This window comes from Rhinatrema bivittatum, chromosome 9, assembly GCF_901001135.1.
Source record: "Rhinatrema bivittatum chromosome 9, aRhiBiv1.1, whole genome shotgun sequence".
In the NCBI taxonomy this organism is placed as follows: Eukaryota; Metazoa; Chordata; class Amphibia; order Gymnophiona; family Rhinatrematidae; genus Rhinatrema; species Rhinatrema bivittatum.
In genome coordinates this window covers 169,090,297-169,109,666 of record NC_042623.1, presented here as the reverse complement: position 1 = coordinate 169,109,666, position 19,370 = coordinate 169,090,297, and the positions used below count along the sequence as shown (strand labels likewise).

General features: G+C 44.4%; 1 protein-coding gene across 1 annotated transcript in view; it reads left to right on the top strand.

Moving 5' to 3' along the window:
- The first annotated feature begins 3,611 nt into the window (after positions 1–3,611).
- Positions 3,612–19,370, top strand: part of STK25 (serine/threonine kinase 25) — a 116,785-nt gene continuing 101,026 nt past the window's right edge. Inside the window, exon 1 of the mRNA XM_029615261.1 lies at positions 3,612–3,711. The gene's annotated coding sequence lies outside the window, so the exon portion shown is untranslated. The remainder of the gene's footprint in view (positions 3,712–19,370) is intronic.

Sequence of the window (19,370 nt, the reverse complement as noted above, 5' to 3'; positions counted from 1 at the left end):
ATCACCTGGCTACATACCCAGGGAACACCCACCTTGGAGATCGGTAGTTAGACAATAGAGGCATAGTAAGTACTGCATACCATAATGACTTGCTATTCTTCCATCACTAGTAGACAAAGAATACAGAGCCAGACAAAAGTAATTTTCAGCTTTTATTTTCACAACATTTTACATAAGAACATAAGATTATTAATCTTTACTCTGGCATCTCCATTACACATGTTATATAACTTAAGCGGACAACTGGAAAGGTAGGGAGGGGGGAATGGGGAGTTGCGCATTATATAGAAAATAAATACTTATGATGGTTTCGAACCAATTTCTGACATAGCATTATACATTAGCAATGTAGTATTTTCTACTGAGGAGCACTTATGTATTAGCTTTGTATTTCATTTACCTGTTATTATCGCCTTGTTTGTACTCAGCTGTGAAAGCTCCCTTATTTTGCATTGTTATTCTTGTTTTACCTTATTTGAATGGTATGATTTGTTAAATAAAGTTTGTGTATTACAAATAAAAAAAAAAAAGAAAAGGACTATCTGATGCTATCAAGGGAGCATGACAAAATAGAGATTCCACTTGTTGAAACAGGTGAATCCCACAAAGTTATCAAAGCTATAGGCATGACAGATATCTCAGAGAAGATAGAAAATGCCGTTGAGAGTCCTCAGAACCATCCCTTTCCTGGGTTTGAGGAAATGGCAAATGACAAGCTTGCATAACCTTATGCTTGTGTAAACGAGTCCAAGAAGGCTCAGCTAAAAGAATTGTTATGTTAGTACCAAGACTGAACCTGGTCCTTCCTGAGGAACTGTGATGCAGGACACCCCTGGGTTCCTAATTACCCAATCACAGATAGTTATACAGAGTATCCCTGTACGATCTGGAACCTGATCCTGTCCCCTCCGAAATAGAAATCCTGGATGTGTTTCAGGGACATGCTCTCAACTTTAGTGAAGAGTTAGGTTATTTGTTAGACTTTAAAGACTTTCATACCATTGAACTGTCTGTGGCCCAAGATGCCATGCAGATCACAGATTATCGTGATTCTTGTGATACAGGCATTTTGCAGACTGATTATGCTTTGACATGTGTCCTTCCTGTCTTTTGCATTCTTTTGTTTAGACAGTACATTCTTTTGTTCTTTCTGGAGAAAGATTAGGGCTATTGCTCTCTCTGGGGCTAAACTGTTTTGCTTCTGTCCCACAACATTTGCAGGATTTAGTGAAAACCAAGCTCACTGAGTTGTATTTTTACATGATGCCTTAAGTTCTCATAGATTTAAGTTACCTGAAGCAAGTGAGCTTGCTCATATGATATAACACACTCTTGCTAAACATTTTTTTTTTTATTTTTCACACAGTCACATGTTAAATGAAATACATCTACTCACGTTTTCATTCATGCACGATGATTTTATGATATGATATTTTTGAGTATGTTCATGGATTTCAGTAAGGCCTCTGACACAGTTCCACACAGGAGACTTATAAATAAATCAGGTACCTTTGGAATGGATCCTAGAGTGACTGACTGACTGGATTAGAAACTGACCGAGTGGGAGGCAACAAAGGGTAGTGATAAAAGGAGTTTACTCTGAGGAGGGGGGATGGCACTAGCGGGCCTCAGGAATCATTCCTTGGACCAGTTCTTTTCAACATTTTCATGAGTGACATAGCAGAAGGATTGTTGGGCATGATTTGTCTTTTTGTCAATGATACCAAAATCTGCAACAGGGTGGACAGCCAGGAAGGTATGGAAAACATAGGAAGGGATCTAGTGAAGTTCAAGGAATGGTCTAGGGTCAAGCAACTAAGATTTAATTCTAATAAATGCAGAGTAATGCACATAAGATGCAAAAACCCAAGGGAGAGGTACAGTATTGGAGGTGAAATTTTCTAAGCATGAAAGAAGGGCGGGATACGGGGGTGATTGTACCTGATGATCTTAAGCTTTCCAAACAGGTGGATAAAGCAATGGCAAAATCCAGAAAGGGAGAGAAATGGTCAGCACAAAAAGAGAGGTGATATTGCCCCTGTGTAGGTTCCTGGTGAGACCTCACTTAGAATACTGTGTACAATTTTAAAAATCACACCTTCAAAAGGATATAAACAGGATGGAGTCGGTCCAGAGGGTGACTACTAAAATGGTCAGTAATCTTCATTCTAAAGTATATGGGGATAGAATAAAAGATCTAAACATGTATACCTTAAGAGGAATGACGAGAAAGGGGAGATATGATAGACCAATGGTTCTCAACCTTTTTCCCATCGTGACACACCTGACAGACCACGCTCACATGTGTGACACACTGCTCATTACAATTTATGGTCTGGATTGGCCACTGTTGGAAACAGGATGCTGGGCTTGATGGACCCTTGGTCTGACCCAGTATGGCATGTTCTTATGTTCTTAGTATTATTTTTATTGTTAAGAATAACACAAAGGAAAGATACATATACTGTCTGAACAGAAATTGCATAAATAGTAAACATCCCACACCAAAACAGCACCAATTTCCAGTACTCAAACAGTAAACATCTTCCTTAAGAAAAGGCAACACTGAAAATATTATACCAGGCCTTAAGACATCAACCTCCCCCACTTCCAACCCTAAAGGCAGCAGCAACCTCCTTCACTTTCAGCCCTTGCGGAGAAGGAGTCCCATCGGCCGCGGGGGTTGACGTTGTTCTTCATTTTTCTCCGAGCCGTGCTGCTCATTCCTCAGGCCACGGCTCTCTTCTCTTCTTTGGGCCGACGCTGCCCGCACTAGCATGGTCTCTTCTTCTCACACACGCACCCGCTGCTCACCGGTACCTCTTCCAGGCCACGGGGGAGGGAGGGGCAGGAAGAAGAGAGCATGCCGGTACTGCTGACTCCAGCTCTCCTGTTGCGTTCCACCCGGGCGGAGAACCTATTTTGCGCAGGTAGGGGGAGCAGCTGGGTCAGTGGGGGACCGGGAAGTGTGGCGTCACACCTGCGTGTGCTTGGCGACAGACCAGTTGAGAACCACTGTGATAGACAATTAAATATCTCAAAAGTTTCCATGCACAGGAGGCTGACTTCTTTCAACAGAAAGGAAGTTCTAGAACAAGGGGGTCATAGGATGAGAGTGAAAGGGGATAGGAGTAATAGGAAACATTTATTTACAGAGAGGGTGATGGATGCATGGAATAACCTCCCAGAGGAAGTGATGGAGACAGAAGTGTATCCGAATTCAGGAAAGCATGGTATAAATACAGGGAGCCTATGGGGATTACAACATAAAGGTGAATCGGTTGAGTGGATGGGCAGACTGGATGGGCTATACAGTCTTTTTCCGCCATCATGTTTCAAGGAGGGAAAGAGTGGCATGGCAGAAGATTTGGATTGAAGTTTATGCACCTAGAAGGATTTGGCACCGGAGGCAGCTGCCTAGGTCGCCTATGTCTAAATCAGGGCCTGAACAAGGCAGAAGACAAAGTGTGACTAGCCAAAGAGCAAGAAAAGGGGAAGTACAGGAATAGAGTGCCACTCTCCTTCTTCCTACCCCATCCTAACCCCAGCTGCAGAGCAGCCACAGTGCAGCTGTTTATGAGCCACTGCAGCAGGGATCGAGCTGAGTTCAGTGGAAAAACTCACGCACGGAGGCGTAATGAAAAACCTAAGACATAAAGTGGGATAAAGGCAAGGGAGAAGGCATGGAAAGAAAGGCAGCAGAGTTTGCAAGTAAGTGTGACCTTTGTGGGGAAACAATCATTACATAAAATGACTGTTTTGTAGACTTCTTTCTGCCTACAGCTAAGCCGAACAGGAATTTGCTGGAGGAAGGCAGCTGGAATGGAGAATAGTTGCATCATGCCAGGATACAGCTACTGAAACTATGCTACCACCTGCTGGTCAGAAACCTCATCTGAATCCAGCCAACTTTAATGCAAAACAACAAGGGGATCGTACCTAATGTACTACACTGTAGACTCGACATAATGCAGGTGATGAGATCCAAAACGTTGGTCTGCATTACAAGTGAGCCAGCATTATATCAAGTTTATATTCAGTGCCACTTAGCCAGATAGGTCTGGAGTTATCCAGCTAAATGGCGCTGAAGATCTCTCATATTTGAAAGATGTGAAATTGAGATCCAACCTTTGACGCATGCATCGGTTGATCATGCATTGTGTCTAGCTGCGTTACATCAGGTCTACAGTGTATATATTATTCAATACGAAATAAACATGAAGGGGTATCTACATTGATAAAACAGGCCAGGAATTAAGAAAACAATTTAACTTAACTTACACAGATATACGACCAGACACCTAAGAAAAGAGCAAGGCAATACCTTCAGAGGTAAAGAGGTCAGGACCAGAAACTGCATCAATAGCCTTGTAATCAGTATACTAAAAAGGAAATGCAAAACAACCAAGGAATGTAAGACTATTACAGTTAAAATGATCAGACACTTCAGAATTGGCAAAAAAAAGGACTAAATACAGATTTGGGCTTTTTAACACACTATGAACCTCATTTACTAAGCATTTTTCCCATAGACACAAAATGGGAGAAAAGCCTTAGTAAGAATATAAGACTTGACATATTGGGTCAGACCAAAGATCCATCAAGCCCAGTATCCTGCTTCCAACAGTGGCCAATCCAGGTCATAAGTACCTGGCAGGATCCCAAGGGGTAGATAGATTCCATACTGCTTATCCCAAGAATAAGCAGTGGATTTCTGCAACTCTAATAATGGTTAATGGATTTTTCCTCCAGGAACCTTTCCAAACCTGTTTTAAACACAGCTATACTAATAGTTTTCACCACATCCACTGGCAACGAATTCCAGAGCTTAATTATTTGTTGAGTAAAAAAACATTTTCTCTTATTAGTTTTAAATGTATTACCTAATAACTTCATTGTGTGTCTCCTGGACTTTGTACTTTTCGAAAGATTAACGTTTACTTGTTCCATTGCACACATTATTTTATAGACCTCTATCATATCTCTCCTGAAGTACCTCTTCTCCATGCTGAAGAGTTCTAACCTATTTAACCTTTCTTCATAAGGGAATTGTTCCATCGCCTTTATCATTTTGGTCGCCTTTCTCTGAGCCTTTTCTAATGCTGCTTTGTCCTTTCTGAGATGTGGTGACCAGAACTGCACACAATATTCAAGGTGAGGTCGCACCATGGACAGATACAGAAGCATTAAGATATTCTCTGTTTTATTCTGCATTCCTTTCCTAATAATCACAAGCATTCTATTTGCTTTCTTGGCTTGTTGCCATGAGAGCAGAGCCCAGGTGCTGGCCTGGATCTGAGCATCAGGCAGTGGTGACTTTTCCTTGGCACACTGGAGGTGGGCAAACACTGCACTACACTGAGAGCCTGAAAGAGCAAGATGACTGGGAATTGGCAGCATGCGGAAGGACCTGGAGCAATACAACTACAGCACAAAATCTGCCTCTTGCATCATGCCAAAATTCCACTGCCTAGTCCCAGTGATCCGGGAGGGGCATGACAGTGTTTCAGAAGATTTGGATCTTTTTGTGGTGCCTCCACCCAGGATACTAAGTACTTAGTACAACTAGCATATTGTTGTACTACCAGCTATGTACAATGTTAACACTGACACAATGCGCCCATGAAATAAAATATAGCACGCCCAAGCACAGTCAGGCCAAGATAAACAGAGACTTGATTACCGAGGGCTGTAAACAACTTCAGATTAAACAGCAGTGAGCAATGTCACCAAGCAAGTGGCGCACTCAATTGTCACACCCTCCCTGTGTGAGCCCTTACGACCACAGCTTTATTAAAGTGCTGAGAAGGTTTCTGGCAGCTGAGTCCCACTATGGAGGCAGAAAGGTTAGTGCGATGATCCATTCCAGGACAACTGCTACTACCTGACACAGGGAGAGCTGCAGAAACCAATTTATAATAGATTAGAAATTCTGCTAGTTGTGGGTCATATGATATCATAGGTATGAATGACCATCATATATGTCTTGTTGTGTCAATGGCTATGTAAATAGAGCCTATTTTGGCACAGAGACCTGGTATTTATGGTGCAACAGGCTGAAATGATATAGCCTTAGAGCACAATATACAGATTAATCATCGGTCATTCCATACCGCTGTCCTTATAGTGGCTATCAATGACTGTAATTATAAATAACATAAGATAGTGCACATTTGAACGACGTATAATGTGCACTTATCTTGATTGTTGTAGTCCTGAAGTTGATCCTCCGACTCTCCAGGGTTTCGGAGTAGAATACACTCCTTCTTCAGGGAGCTTCAGGATGACTCAAGTGGATTGTATCAGCTTCAAATAGCCTATAACTCTTTTAAGAAAGATAAAAATGAGCCTGTAAATGCTTCCAAACGATAGCGATGAAAAGACTGGCTGAGAAATAGAATGACACTTACTAGCTCTTTGAGAGATGGTCAGCATGACGTGCTGCAAATGCGGGTTATTTGATAATGACTGTAACAACAACAGTAGAAATATGTTTTTAATCTAAAACGTCCGTCTTCCAAAGCTATGTACATAAGAACATAAGAAAATGCCATACTGGGTCAGACCAAGGGTCCATCAAGCCCAGTATCCTGTTTCCAACAGTGGCCAATCCAGGCCATAAGAACCTGGCAAGTACCCAAAAACTAAGTCTATTCCATGTTACCATTGCTAATGGCAGTGGCTATTCTCTAAGTGAACTTAATAGCAGGTAATGGACTTCTCCTCCAAGAACTTATCCAGTCCTTTTTTAAACACAGCTATACTAACTGCACTAACCACATCCTCTGGCAACAAATTCCAGAGTTTAATTGTGCGTGGAGTAAAAAAGAACTTTCTTCGATTAGTTTTAAATGTGCCCCATGCTAACTTCATGGAGTGCCCCCTAGTCTTTCTACTATCCGAAAGAGTAAATAATCGATTCACATCTACCCGTTCTAGACCTCTCATGATTTTAAACATCTCTATCATATCCCCCCTCAGTCGTCTCTTCTCCAAGCTGAAAAGCCCTAACCTCTTTAGTCTTTCCTCATAGGGGAGATGTTCCATTCCCCTTATCATTTTGGTAGCTCTTCTCTGTACCTTCTCCATCGCAATTATATCTTTTTTGAGATGCGGCGACCAGAATTGTACACAGTATTCAAGGTGCGGTCTCACCATGGAGCTATACAGAAGCATTATGACATTTTCCGTTTTATTCACCATTCCCTTTCTAATAATTCCCAACATTTTGTTTGCTTTTTTGAATGCCGCAGCACACTGAACCGACGATTTTAATGTGTTATCCACTATGACCCCTAGATCTCTTTCTTGGGTTGTAGCACCTAATATATAATAGCACCTAATGTATATATCTCCGAGGGAAGGACATCAACCTGATGCCTAAGGTCAGATTTTTTTGAAGTAACTTACGTGCTCCTAGCAGTCTGTGACCTGCTATGGCTTCCTTTACCGCGTCTTTGACAGTCTGACCGCTGCCAGAACGCTGTTTTTAAAGGAAATCCATCGATTGAACAATGCCTTAAGGAAGTGACGTATTGTTTCCAAAAATGGTGAAAACCAAAAATGGGCAGTGACGTCGATGCTTGGTGGCCACCTTGTTGTAAGTCCTTATTAGGGCATTGATGTCACTGGGGATATCCGTCGGCCATTTTTCATCATTAGTTGAAAAATTTATATATGCTTTGAAAATGCATAGACCTCGGAATTCGCATCTTTGACAGCCTGACCACTGCCAGAACGCTGTTTTTAAAGGAATTCCATCGACTGAACGATGCCTTGAGGAAGTGACGTATTGTTTCCAAAGATGGTGAGAACCAAAAATGGGCAGTGATGTCGATGCTAGGCGGCCATCTTGATATGTATCCTTATTAGAGCATTGACGTCACTGGGAATGTCAGTCGGCCATTTTTCATCATGAATTGAAAAATTTGTATATGCTTTGGAACTGCATAGACCTCGGAGTTTCTGCCACAATCTTGGATCCTTCATATTTTGAATGGGAAGGATTCCAAAGAGATAGAAAACAGATGTAGAAAAATGCATACAGATTTAGGGAAGAAAATAAGCATGCAGGATATTATGAAAAAAGTCTTATATCAGGGAGAACCATTCAACTCTCTCATTTAGCCCGACTGGTTCTGATGATTTTAAATGAAAAATCCATTGATTCTCTTTGTGATTAAGGAGTGAGATTCTATCTCCTCCTCTCCCATGGGCTGGTACATGTTCCAAAATCGCCCATATGAACTCATCGAAGATATGTCCTGACGCTATGCAGTGGGCTACTGTGGGTGCTTTGATGTCCTGTTTATTAATTCTACTGCGGTGTTCAGTGAGACGAGTGCGTATTTTCCGTTTGGTGCGACCAACTGTTTCCATCACTCTCTGAAAACATCTTCATTCTGTCCTCTTCCCCCAGCTCACCATGCGGAACAGCTGTACATCAGAGGCTCAGAACTTGTGCAGCTAAGGACCTATCAGTTGCACAAACAGAGCAATACGTCAGAGACAGATAGGGGTGGCAGGGCTGGGTGGCAGTGTTGTTTTTTCCAGTGTTTATCCAATAAATATCTAATCTAAAAAAAAAAAAAGGAGGGAATGCAGAGGTCCTGATCCCGTCTGTCGTGCTTTTGCTGTCTGCTCATATGCAATGTCTCTGTCGTTGCATTGGCTAATAAGAAACCGATCTGGTTCTCAACGGAGGTGGTTGACATAATAAAAGCAGAAAAAGCAGCATTCGGAAATTATAAAGGATCCCAAAAAGAGGAACACAGGGAAGAATATCTGGTAAAACTGAGGGAGATGAAGAAAGTAATCAAGAAAGCAAAAAGTCTGGCAGAAGAAAGGATTGCCAAAGAGGTAAAGCGAGGTGACAAAACATTTTTCAGATACATCAGAGAAAGGAGAAAAGTCCAAAGAGGTATAGTGAAATTGAAAGGTGACAAGGATCAATGTGTGGAGAGAAACAAAGAAATGGTGGAAATATTAAACAAATACTTCAGTTTGGTGTTCATTAAAGAAGACCCTGGAGAAAGACCATCGGTAGTTAACAAGACTGTGGATTCGGGGTGGAGTAGACGAAAACTCTACTTACAGAAAATATGGGAAGAGCTAAGAAATTAAAAGTGGACAAAGCCTTGGGACCTGATGTGTTTCATCCCAGGATACTGAGGGAGCTCAGAGATGTACTGGCAGGTCTGCTGTGTGACCTGTTCAATAGATCCCTGGAAACAGGAGTGGTGCTGCGAGACTGGAGAAGAGCGGTTGTGGTCTTGCTTCACAAGAGTGGGAGCAGAGAGGAGGCTGGTATCTACAGGCAGGTTAGCTTTACCTCGGTGGTGGGAAAAATAATGTAGTCACTGCTGAAGGAAAGGATAGTGAACTATCTACAATCTGATGGGTTGCTCGATCTGAGGCATCATGGATTCAGCAGGGGAAGGTCCTGTCAGACATAAGAACATAAGAACATAAGAAATTACCATGCTGGGTCAGACCAATCTGATTGATTTTTTTGATTGGGTGACTAGAGAATTGGATCAGGAAAGAGCGCTCGATATGATTGTCTTGGATTTTAGTAAAGCTTTTGATACAGTACCACATAGAAGACTCGTGAATAAAATGAGAAGCTTGGGAGTGAGCGCCAAGGTGGTGGTGTGGATTACAAACTGGTTGACAGATAGAAGACAGCATGTAATGATAAATGGAACCTGCTCTGAAGAGAAAAAGGTGTTAAGTGGCGTGCCACAGGGATCGGTGTTGGAACTGGTTCTGTTCAATATCTTTGTGAGCGACATTGTGGAAGGGATAGAAGGTAAAGTTTGTCTATTTGCGGATGATACTAAGATCTGCAACAGAGTGGATATGCCGGAAGGACTAGAGAGAATGAGATGTGATTTAAGGAAGCTTGAACAATGGGCAAAGATATGGTAGGTGGGATTCAATGCCAAGAAGTGCAGAGTCATGCATTTAGGGTGGGGTAATCCATAAGAGCTGTCTGTGATGGGGGATGAAGGGCTGTTGTGCACGGAACAAGAGAGAGAGACCTTGGGGTGATAGAGAAGCAATGTGACAAGGCAATAGCAAAAGCCAGAAGAATGCTGGGCTGCATTGAGAGAGGAATAACCAGTAAGAAAAAGGATGTGATAATTCCCTTGTACAGTTCCTTGGTGAGGCCTCACCTGGAGTACTGTGCTCAGTTCTGAAGACCGTATCTCAAAAGGGACAGAGACAGAATGGAGGCGGTCCAGAGAAGGGCGACCAAAATGGTGGTGGGTCTCCATCAAATGACTTATGAGGAGAGGTTGAAGGTCTTAAATATGTATACCCTGGAGGTGCAGGAGAGATATGATACAAACTTTATTATTTACATAGTACCTTCGGTACCAACAAGGGCCCTGACTTTGACGGTTTGGGAAACTAAGTAAGGGGTGACTTGTATGGCACAGCAGATGCTATCATAAGCTTGCTGGGCAGACTGGATGGACTGTTTGGTCCTTTTCTGCCGTCATTTTTTATGTTTCCAGTAGGGCTTAGGGGCTACCTTGGTGGTGCTGAGGCCATGTTGTGACCCCTTGCTCCCAGGTTCTTTCCTAATGGTAAGAATAACACACTATCACACAGTCTGGTGTTCAAAATAAATCCTTTAGTGGCATATTGTTGCAGATGAATAACAATCAGTGGCATGCACTCTGGACAATGGTGCAATTCATACAGCAAAACAACACAGTCCAAATAGTTACAATCATTGCAAATCTTCATAGGTCATTTCTTCACCAACCACTCCCTAGCAAGTAGGTACTCTGGAGATGGGATCCTTCTCGGGTTCTTGCCTCTTCTTTGGCACCTGCTTTCAGGTGTGCAGATCCCTGCAATGCAGAAACAAGAACTGGAACCCTCTCCTGAAGGGATGAGTTTCTACTGACTCCTTCCAAGTACGAATTCTGAAAAATAGATCTCCCAGTCCTTATTCAGACTCCAGCCACTCTGCAAACCTTATGTCAAATCTTCAGTTAAATTCCAGGCATATGGGATTAACTTCCCTTTCACAATTCTTCACCTCATTTGGTTCTCTAAAAATCTCAGGATCTTCCTTGGACCTAGGGCTGGTGCTTCCATTAGGAAACTAGGCAATCACATAGAGTGCCAAAATTTTTTGGGGGCAGCAAAATCCTACCAGCATGAGGCCCAGAAGAGTGCTGTACTAGAGCGAATACCGTCAAAGATGAGAGCACTATTCAGGAGCCACTGCTGTTGATAGGAGGGAGCGCTGTTCTAGAGTTAAGTTAGGGGAGGGAGGTACATAACCAAAGGTTCACCTAGGGCACCAAATGCTATTGCACTGGCCCTGTATTCCTCCAGCTGGGCTTCGACTTTGAGACTCAGACACCTATCCAGGATAGAAAGCTGGATAAATGAACATAAGCCAAAGGAGGCTTGTGAGTTTTGTGAAATCCACTAGCATCTGTGAAGGCTCCGATGCGTATGGTAAGGGGCACTTTAGTGACACTTTTGTGACACTTTTACACATACAGACATAGGAAGAGAGCTAAGATGTGGCTTCCCACTGTATTCGGAAAGCAACAGGATGCTATTGGCATTACAGGGGAGAGAGGTGGCTGACTCCAGAGGGAAAGGTAATGGAGCTTCCCACTCCCCAGTGATTCTATAAGTAAAATCCCCAGCAGCAAGTCACACATTCTCAATCTGAGCACCACCAAAAGGAAGCCTTCTCTTTGGGGTTCTCCCTCACACCCTCAAAGCAATATACCAAATCCCCTTAATAAACATCTGCCACAATGACTCATTACAATAATTCACAAGTCAAGGTTAAGTGACATCCCTGAACATTACTTCCAGGAACAAAGCTCTAGTCACCAGGACTATTTTAGGGTTCTCCTGCCATATTTATCAAAAACAGAAATCCTGTCTACAACCAATTAAGCTCATTGGTGGCCCTAAAACAGAAGAAGCATTACTTGCATACTGCGGAAAGAGTGGGAGAGGAGCCCGACTGATGACGAGAATCTGCTAGGAAGTATTAGGCCACAGAGATGGGCTTCAGTGTTGTAGAAACAGATTAGGCAGAGATTTGCAGTGGTTTACTAAAGAACGTTTGATGTGTGAGAAGGTGCAGAAGAGTTTTCACAGTTATTACTGTGTAATGTTATATAGGTTGCACAATGCGGTGAAATGTCCATGTGGGTGTGAGCTGTTGCTAATGTGGAGAGAGAGAGAGAGAACAAGTCCCTGATTACGGTATAGAAGAAGATGCAGCCAGCATGGCATTAGATTAGTGGGACAGTAAAATAATGCCATTTTTTTTTTAAATTTATATTCCACTTTTAATGACACTTCAAAGTGGACTACATTCAGGTATTGTAGGGATTTCCCTGCTGTGGGTAGTTGTTTACAAGTTATGGATCCAATTACGATATTGTTTGTTATGATGGAGTCTCTCTCACATTGTGCCCGTGTCACAAGGCAAGCGGCAGAATTTACAGGAATTTAGCAAGCTGCACTGGCTCCTGGAACTGGACTGAGGTTAATGTTTAAAGGTATTTTGAGCTTAGCTAAGGAATGGTTGTAAAGCACCCCTAGGGGATACTGAATTAGTAGAGTCTTTGAGGGAGGAGGGACTCTGAAAAGTTTCTGGAGTTGGCATTTGGAGTTGGAAGATGGAGAAAGGTTGGGTTGGAGAGTCCGGGCCTGCTGAGCTGGAGACCTAAAGGAAAGTACTTTCCAGGTGTGCTGAAGATTAGAGAAGAGATAAGTTGAAGTTGCTTGAAAGAGTAGAGTTAGCACAAAATCTGAACTTGTAAATAGTATACTCTGTTCACATGTGGATCAAATTGAATATAGAAAGCTAAGTAACCAGAACTACTTTACCATCATCTTTGTTTATTGTTTATTGTTTGTTTATTGTTTATTGGAGAATAAAGTACCAGTCAGTGTAGATGATGACAAAAAATAAGCCACGGACCCATCCCAGTTATTCTGTCCATACTGCCAAGGCAAGCAATGAAGAACTCTGGATGAAGGAGAGTTTTAGCGTAGTTGTACAAAGCAAGAGTCAGGGCACGAAGAAGGCAGGTATAGTCAGTCCAAGCAATAGTCACGATATGGAGCAGGCAAATGTGGTCAGGCAAGGCAGTGGTCAGGGCGCAGAGAAGGCAGGCGTGGTTAGGCAATGCAGAGGTCCGGGGCTTGAGAAGCAGAAGAGTAGTCAGGCGTAGCAGAGGTCCGGGGCTGGAGAGAAATGGAAGAGTAGTGTTATGGTAACGTGTGTTTTATGGATCCTTGGGTGCTGTGGAAATGAGCACTCCCACGGGGAGGAGCCCCGTGAGGAGCCACAGCACTGGGCTAGACTCGTACTACACAAAACACAAGACAGTAACAAGATAATAACAAGACTCTATCTAGGACGTACTACCGTCACTGTTTCAGGTTTAATCTCCTAGTAAGAATTTAATAAAGTGTAAAGTTACAATGTTAAATAAAAGTTAATTACAATGTTAAATAAGAATTATTTACAATGTTAAATAAGAATATATTGATGTTATAATGTAAAACAGGAAGTCCCTACTTCTTGAACACAGTTACAATGTAAACCGATGTGATATTCCAAATTGAACACTGGTATATAAAAACTAATAAATAAATATTAGACAGCTTGAAGTGAACCACCAGAGGTGGCAGTAGTGAGGCAGTCTGTAGTTGCAGTCTCAGGGACCACGGCAGAGGGAGCCCTTCTCTCTTTGATGACGTCAGGAGGTTCCGCAGCAGGTGTCCCAGAGAGGAGATACTGTGGATGAGATAGACTGAGAGAGTACTCACTAGATGTTGGCTGTTGATATGCAATTTCACCAGGTATGTTGTAGAAGGTACAAGCACCGAGGCACGGAGAGCAGGCCCTCGAGGAGTGAGTACCTGTTCCCTATAAGGCACCTGAAATAAAGCAGAGGGCCCCCGAGGAGCGGGTACCCAGGTTAGCAGTTACCCCAAAGGGCAGAGAGAGAGCTTCCTGCGGCAGTACGGAAGCGGCAGAGTAGCGTAGACAGGAACGGATTTGAGTCCTTGCTAACTCAACGAGCTAGCAAATCTGTGAAGGTAATATACCTGGATGGCATGATGTCAGCATGAGGGAACGCCCTCGAGGTTCGCGCCAAGGGTGGTACAAAAACGTGGGCTGCATGCCCACACCCTAGTAGGTACCTGGGAGGAGCAATGGTGGGGGGCTGCACCATAGCCGTTCCGGGGACGCCAGAGAGGTCGGCTTGTAGACGCGGCGGTAGCCATCTTTCCCAGGTAAGTGGAAGGAGCCGTGAATAAGGTGAGGCAAATGGGGCGAAGCCATCTAGGACCGACGGACGCAACAGTACCCCCCTTCAAAGGGCATCCACGCTGTTTCCTACCAGGTCTTGGTTTTTGAGGATGCAAGTGATGGAAGTCATGTAGCATCTCTTTATCTAGGATATTGGACATTGGTGTCCAAGAGTTTTCTTCAGGGCCATATCCTTCCCATGACAGGAGGTATTCCCATACTCTGACTCGTCTTCTCACATCGAGAACTGCGTCTACTTTGTATTCAATGTCTTCTTCTGCATCTATAGGTGTAGCTTCTGGTATCTTGTTGGAGAACTCACTAAGGATCAATGGCTTCAATAGTGAGATGCGGAATGCATTGTGGATCTTTAAAGTAGATGGTAGCTTCAGACTGTAAGTGAGATTGCCCAGTCGTCGGAGAATGGGAAATGGCCAACAAAGCAAGGAGCGAAGCGAGCTGAAGGAAGTTTAATTCTTAAATGCTTCGTGGAAAGCCAGACTTTATCACCAGGCTTGAAGCCTGGAGCCTTGCAGTGCTGAGCATCGTATCCTTTCTTTGCTCGAAGTCCTGCTTTAATAAGCATCTCTTTTGTCTGAGTCCAAAGTTGTTGGATATCTTTGGCAGTAGATTGAGCTGCCAGGGACGACACTGATAACGGAAGTGGCAGTGGTAGTTGTTCGTAGACCACTTCGAATGGTGTTGATCCAGTAGATGTTGCTGGATGAGAATTAATGGCAAATTCTGTCCAGGACAACAGTTCACTCCAATCATTCTGGTGAGTGTTCATGTAGGCATGAATGAACTGCTTGAGCGTCCTGTTCATCCTCTCTGTTTCTCCGTTGGATTGTGGATAGTATGCGGAGGTGAAGTCGAGAGAAATATCTAACTTCTTACATAGTGCCTTCCAGAAGTTAGCTGTGAATTGGGCTCCTCGATCGGAGACTATGTGCTTAGGCATGCCATGCAGGTGGAAGATGTGCATAATGAATAGCTTGTCGAGCTCCATGGCGGTGGGTAAGCCTGGGAGAGCCACAAAATGAGCCATCTTTGAGAACCAATCTACGGTTACCCAAATGGTATTGTTTCCTCCTGAAGATGGTAAATCTACCACGAAGTCTGTGGTAATATGTGTCCATGGTTCTTCTGGCACTGGTAAACCCCTTGGACGACCTGGCGGTGTCTTCTGTTTAGCGCAGTTTGCGCAGGAAACGATGTAGGAGAATGTGTCTTCCTTCATGGTAGGCCACCAGTAATAGGTTTGAAGTTTAGACAGGGTTCTACGTTGACCAGGATGTCCTGAAAGTTTATAGTCGTGGGTCCAAGCCAATAACTTCTTTCTAAGGTTCTTGGGTATGATAGTCTTTCCTGCAGGTACAGAGTGGGTAGCTGCCAATATGACTTTCTCAGGGTCAATGATGTGTTGCAGTTCTTCAGGTATGTCCTCGGAGAGGAATGAGCGAGATAGAGCATCAGCTCTGATATTCTTATCTCCAGGGCAGTACTTGAGCACAAAGTTGAATCTATTGAAAAACAGAGACCATCTTGCTTGTCTATGGTTCAGGCGCTGTGCGTGGTGGAGGTACTCCAGATTCTTATGGTCTGTGAAGACCGTTACTTGATGTTGCGCTCCTTCGAGCCAAGGCCGCCATTCTTCGAATGCCATCTTTATAGCCAGAAGCTCCTTATCACCTATTCCATAATTTTTCTCTGCAGGAGAGAAGCGACGGGAGAAGAATGAGCATGGTTGTGGAACTTTTGAATCACCAGCCTGGCTTAATACGGCCCCCATGCCAACATCTGAGGCATCGACTTCCATGATGAAAAGCTTGGAGGGGTCTGGGTGTCAAAGACATGGTTTGCTGGAAAAGGCATCATTTAGTTTCTGGAATGCAGCTATAGCCTCTGGAGACCAATTAGCAACTTTGGCACCTTTCTTCGTCATAGCTGTAAGCAGCACTGTAAGTGAAGAGTAATTCTTGATGAAGGTCCTGTAATAGTTGGTGAAACCTAAGAAGCGTCTGAGAGCTTTTAACCCAGTGGTGTTGGCTGAAGCCAGCCGGAATGTGGACTCTATACAGAGGTGAGATGGGCTATCAGATGATGCCCCACGAACCCTCACCGATGGAAGGCAGAATCAGTAGTGAAAAGGAAACCCCCTCACCTGACTGGGTGGAATCCGGGTGTGGACTGGAGTCAGCAACTGGCAGAAGGAAGACAGAGTCCCATGTAGTCCAGCTCAGGGCAGGAAGCTGGCCAATAGGCAAAGTCCAAAAGGTAATCCGGATCAGGGCAGGCAGCAGAAAAGCAGGCAAAGTCCAAAAGGTAATCCGGATCAGGGCAGGCAGCAGACAAGCAGGCAAAGTCCAAAGGGTAATCCGAATCAGGGCAGGCAGCAGACAAGCAGGCAAAGTCCAAAGGGTAATCTGAATCAGGGCAGGCAGCAGACAAACAGGCAAAGTCCAAAAGGTAATCCAAATCAGGGCAGGCAGCAGACAAGTAGGCAGGCAGAGTCAGGCAGTCCAAATCACAACCAAGGCGGAGACACAGCTAGGCAGGAAGACCTGTTGCAAGGCAAAGACCAGCAGGCAGGTCCCAGGCTTTAAAGGGAGCTGATACTGATGTCACTTCCTGGTCCCTGACCCTTTAAGAGGCAGGGTGAGTGTCTGGTGGGTTGTTCATGTCTGCATTCAGTGAAGTCGGAGATCGTGCTGGAGGGGATGTCCCGGATACTTCGTTGCTCGACCGCAGATCCGCCCACGCTGGTAAGCTGAGCTGGTCATGCGGCTGCACGGCCGCGCAGTGCAACAAGTGGGTTGTGCCCATTTCTTGATACTCTCCAGCTTCTGTGGGTCCATTTGGAAGCCTTGATTGGAAACGATGTAGCCTAAGAAAGGCACTGACTCCTTGTGAAATTCACATTTGGATAGCTTGGCGTAGAGATGGTTTTCTCAGAGTGTAGTAACATCCTCCTGATGAGTGGTCATGTCTTGCGAGAATATCAATATGTCGTCCAAGTAAATAACAACACACTTATAGAGGAGATCCCAAAAAATGTCATTCATTAAATTTTGAAAGACAGCCGGGGCATTGCACAGGCCAAAGGGCATCACTAGATATTCAAAGTGGACGTCCCAAGTGTTGAAGGTCGTCTTCCACTCATCGCCAGCTCGAATGTGAAGTAAATTGTAGGCTCCTTTCAGATCTAGTTTGGAAAAGATTTGAGCTCCTTGTAGCCTGTCAAATAGCTCTGAAATCAGAGGCAGGGGGTAACGATCTTTTATTATTATTTCGTTGAGGCCCCTGTAATCTATACATGGACGTAATGTACCATCCTTTTTGCCCACAAAGAAAAAACCTGCGCCAACAGGGGCCTTGGATGGTCTTATGAAGCCTTTTTGGAGATTTTCCTGAATATATTCGGACATGGCTTTATTTTCTGCCACAGACAGGGGGTACACCTTACTCTTGGGTGGCTCTGTATTAGGCTTCAGATTAATAGCGCAGTCATAAGGTCTGTGAGGCGGAAATACATCTGCAGCTTCTTTTGAAAAGACATCTTGGAAAGATGCAAATTGAGGCGGCAACCCCGGCATCACTGGGGTAGTAGGCATATAGGGTAACGGAGCTACCTCCATCAAGCATTTATCATGGCAGTCTGGACCCCATCTTGACAGTTCCAGTGTAGCCCAATTGAATTGAGGCATATGCTGCTGCAGCCAAGGTAATCCCAGTACTATAGGGTGCATGGCCTTCTCTAAAACAAAGAAGGGGATGGTCTCTGAATGGAGGGCACCGGTCTGTAGACACACTGGTTCAGTGCATAGTGTTACTTCACCCGGTAAGGGCTCTCCATGGATGGATGAAAGAAGTAGTGGAGACTTCATAGTGGAAGTGGGGATCCGTAGGTGCTCCACTAATAGTTGTAGAATGAAACTGCCTCCTGTCCCGGAGTCCACTAGGGCAAGAGTCTGGTACTCTAAAGGTCTGCAGATCAAGGATACAGGAAGTGAGAGCAGAGGAGAAGGAGTGGTGAGACCTAAGAAGTGTCCTCCCGCAGGACTTAGGTCTGCCAGTTTCCCGGACATATAGGGCAAGTTTGGACAGCATGATCGGCTTATCCACAGTACATACACAGCCCCAATTTCTTCTGCATTCTTCTCTCTTTTGAAGTCAGATGGCTGCGGCCTAACTGCATAGGTTCTTCTTCGCTGGCTGCTGGGACCGGAGGAACAGGCCTGGGAGTGGACTTGACTCGAACCTCACTCAGAAAGGGTCTCCTGGGAGTCTTGGTCTCTTGAACCTTGTCGTGAAGTCAGCAATCGATCCTTGTTGCCAATTTCACTAGTTCAGCCAAGGTCTCAGGCATCTCAAGAGCGGCGAGTTCGTCTTTCAGACGGGAGTTCAGTCCTTCAAAGAAGAGGGTCTTCATGCATCTCGGGTCCCAGGATAATTCAGACGCCAGTGTCTTGAATTTGATAGCGAAGTCAGCTAGTGGTTTGTTCCCTTGCTTCAGGTGAACCAAAGAAGATCCTGCAATGGTATCATCGAAAACTGACAAACAGTTCGAGAAATCCTTCAAGGTCATGAAGAATCTGATCTTCACGCTCCCACAGCGAAGTGGCCCAAGACAATGCTCGTCCATCTAGATTATCTGTCTTGGCATAGGCTGTGGGAAAGTGGCCAGGTTGTAATGCAAAGTGCATTCAGTACTGGTTAATGAAGTCTCTGCATCTCCAGGCTTCTCCCGAGAAGTGGGTGGGAGCTGCTAGAGGCACAGTAGTCTTGACTGTCACCTCAGATGGTTTAGCTTCTTTACCTGAGGTGGAAGGCGAGTTCATCTGTGTGTGCAGTAGATTAAATGCAGCGGTCAGTCCCTCCAGCAAGGTCTGCTGTTCAGAGATCCGCTGGGCCAGGCCTGGAATGGCCTGCAATGCAGTGAGCTGAGCCGGATCCATGAAGTTAGCAATTTGTTATCTTAACGTGTGTTTTATGGATCCTTGGGTGCTGTGGAGATGACCACGCTCACGGGGAGAAACCCCGTGAGGAG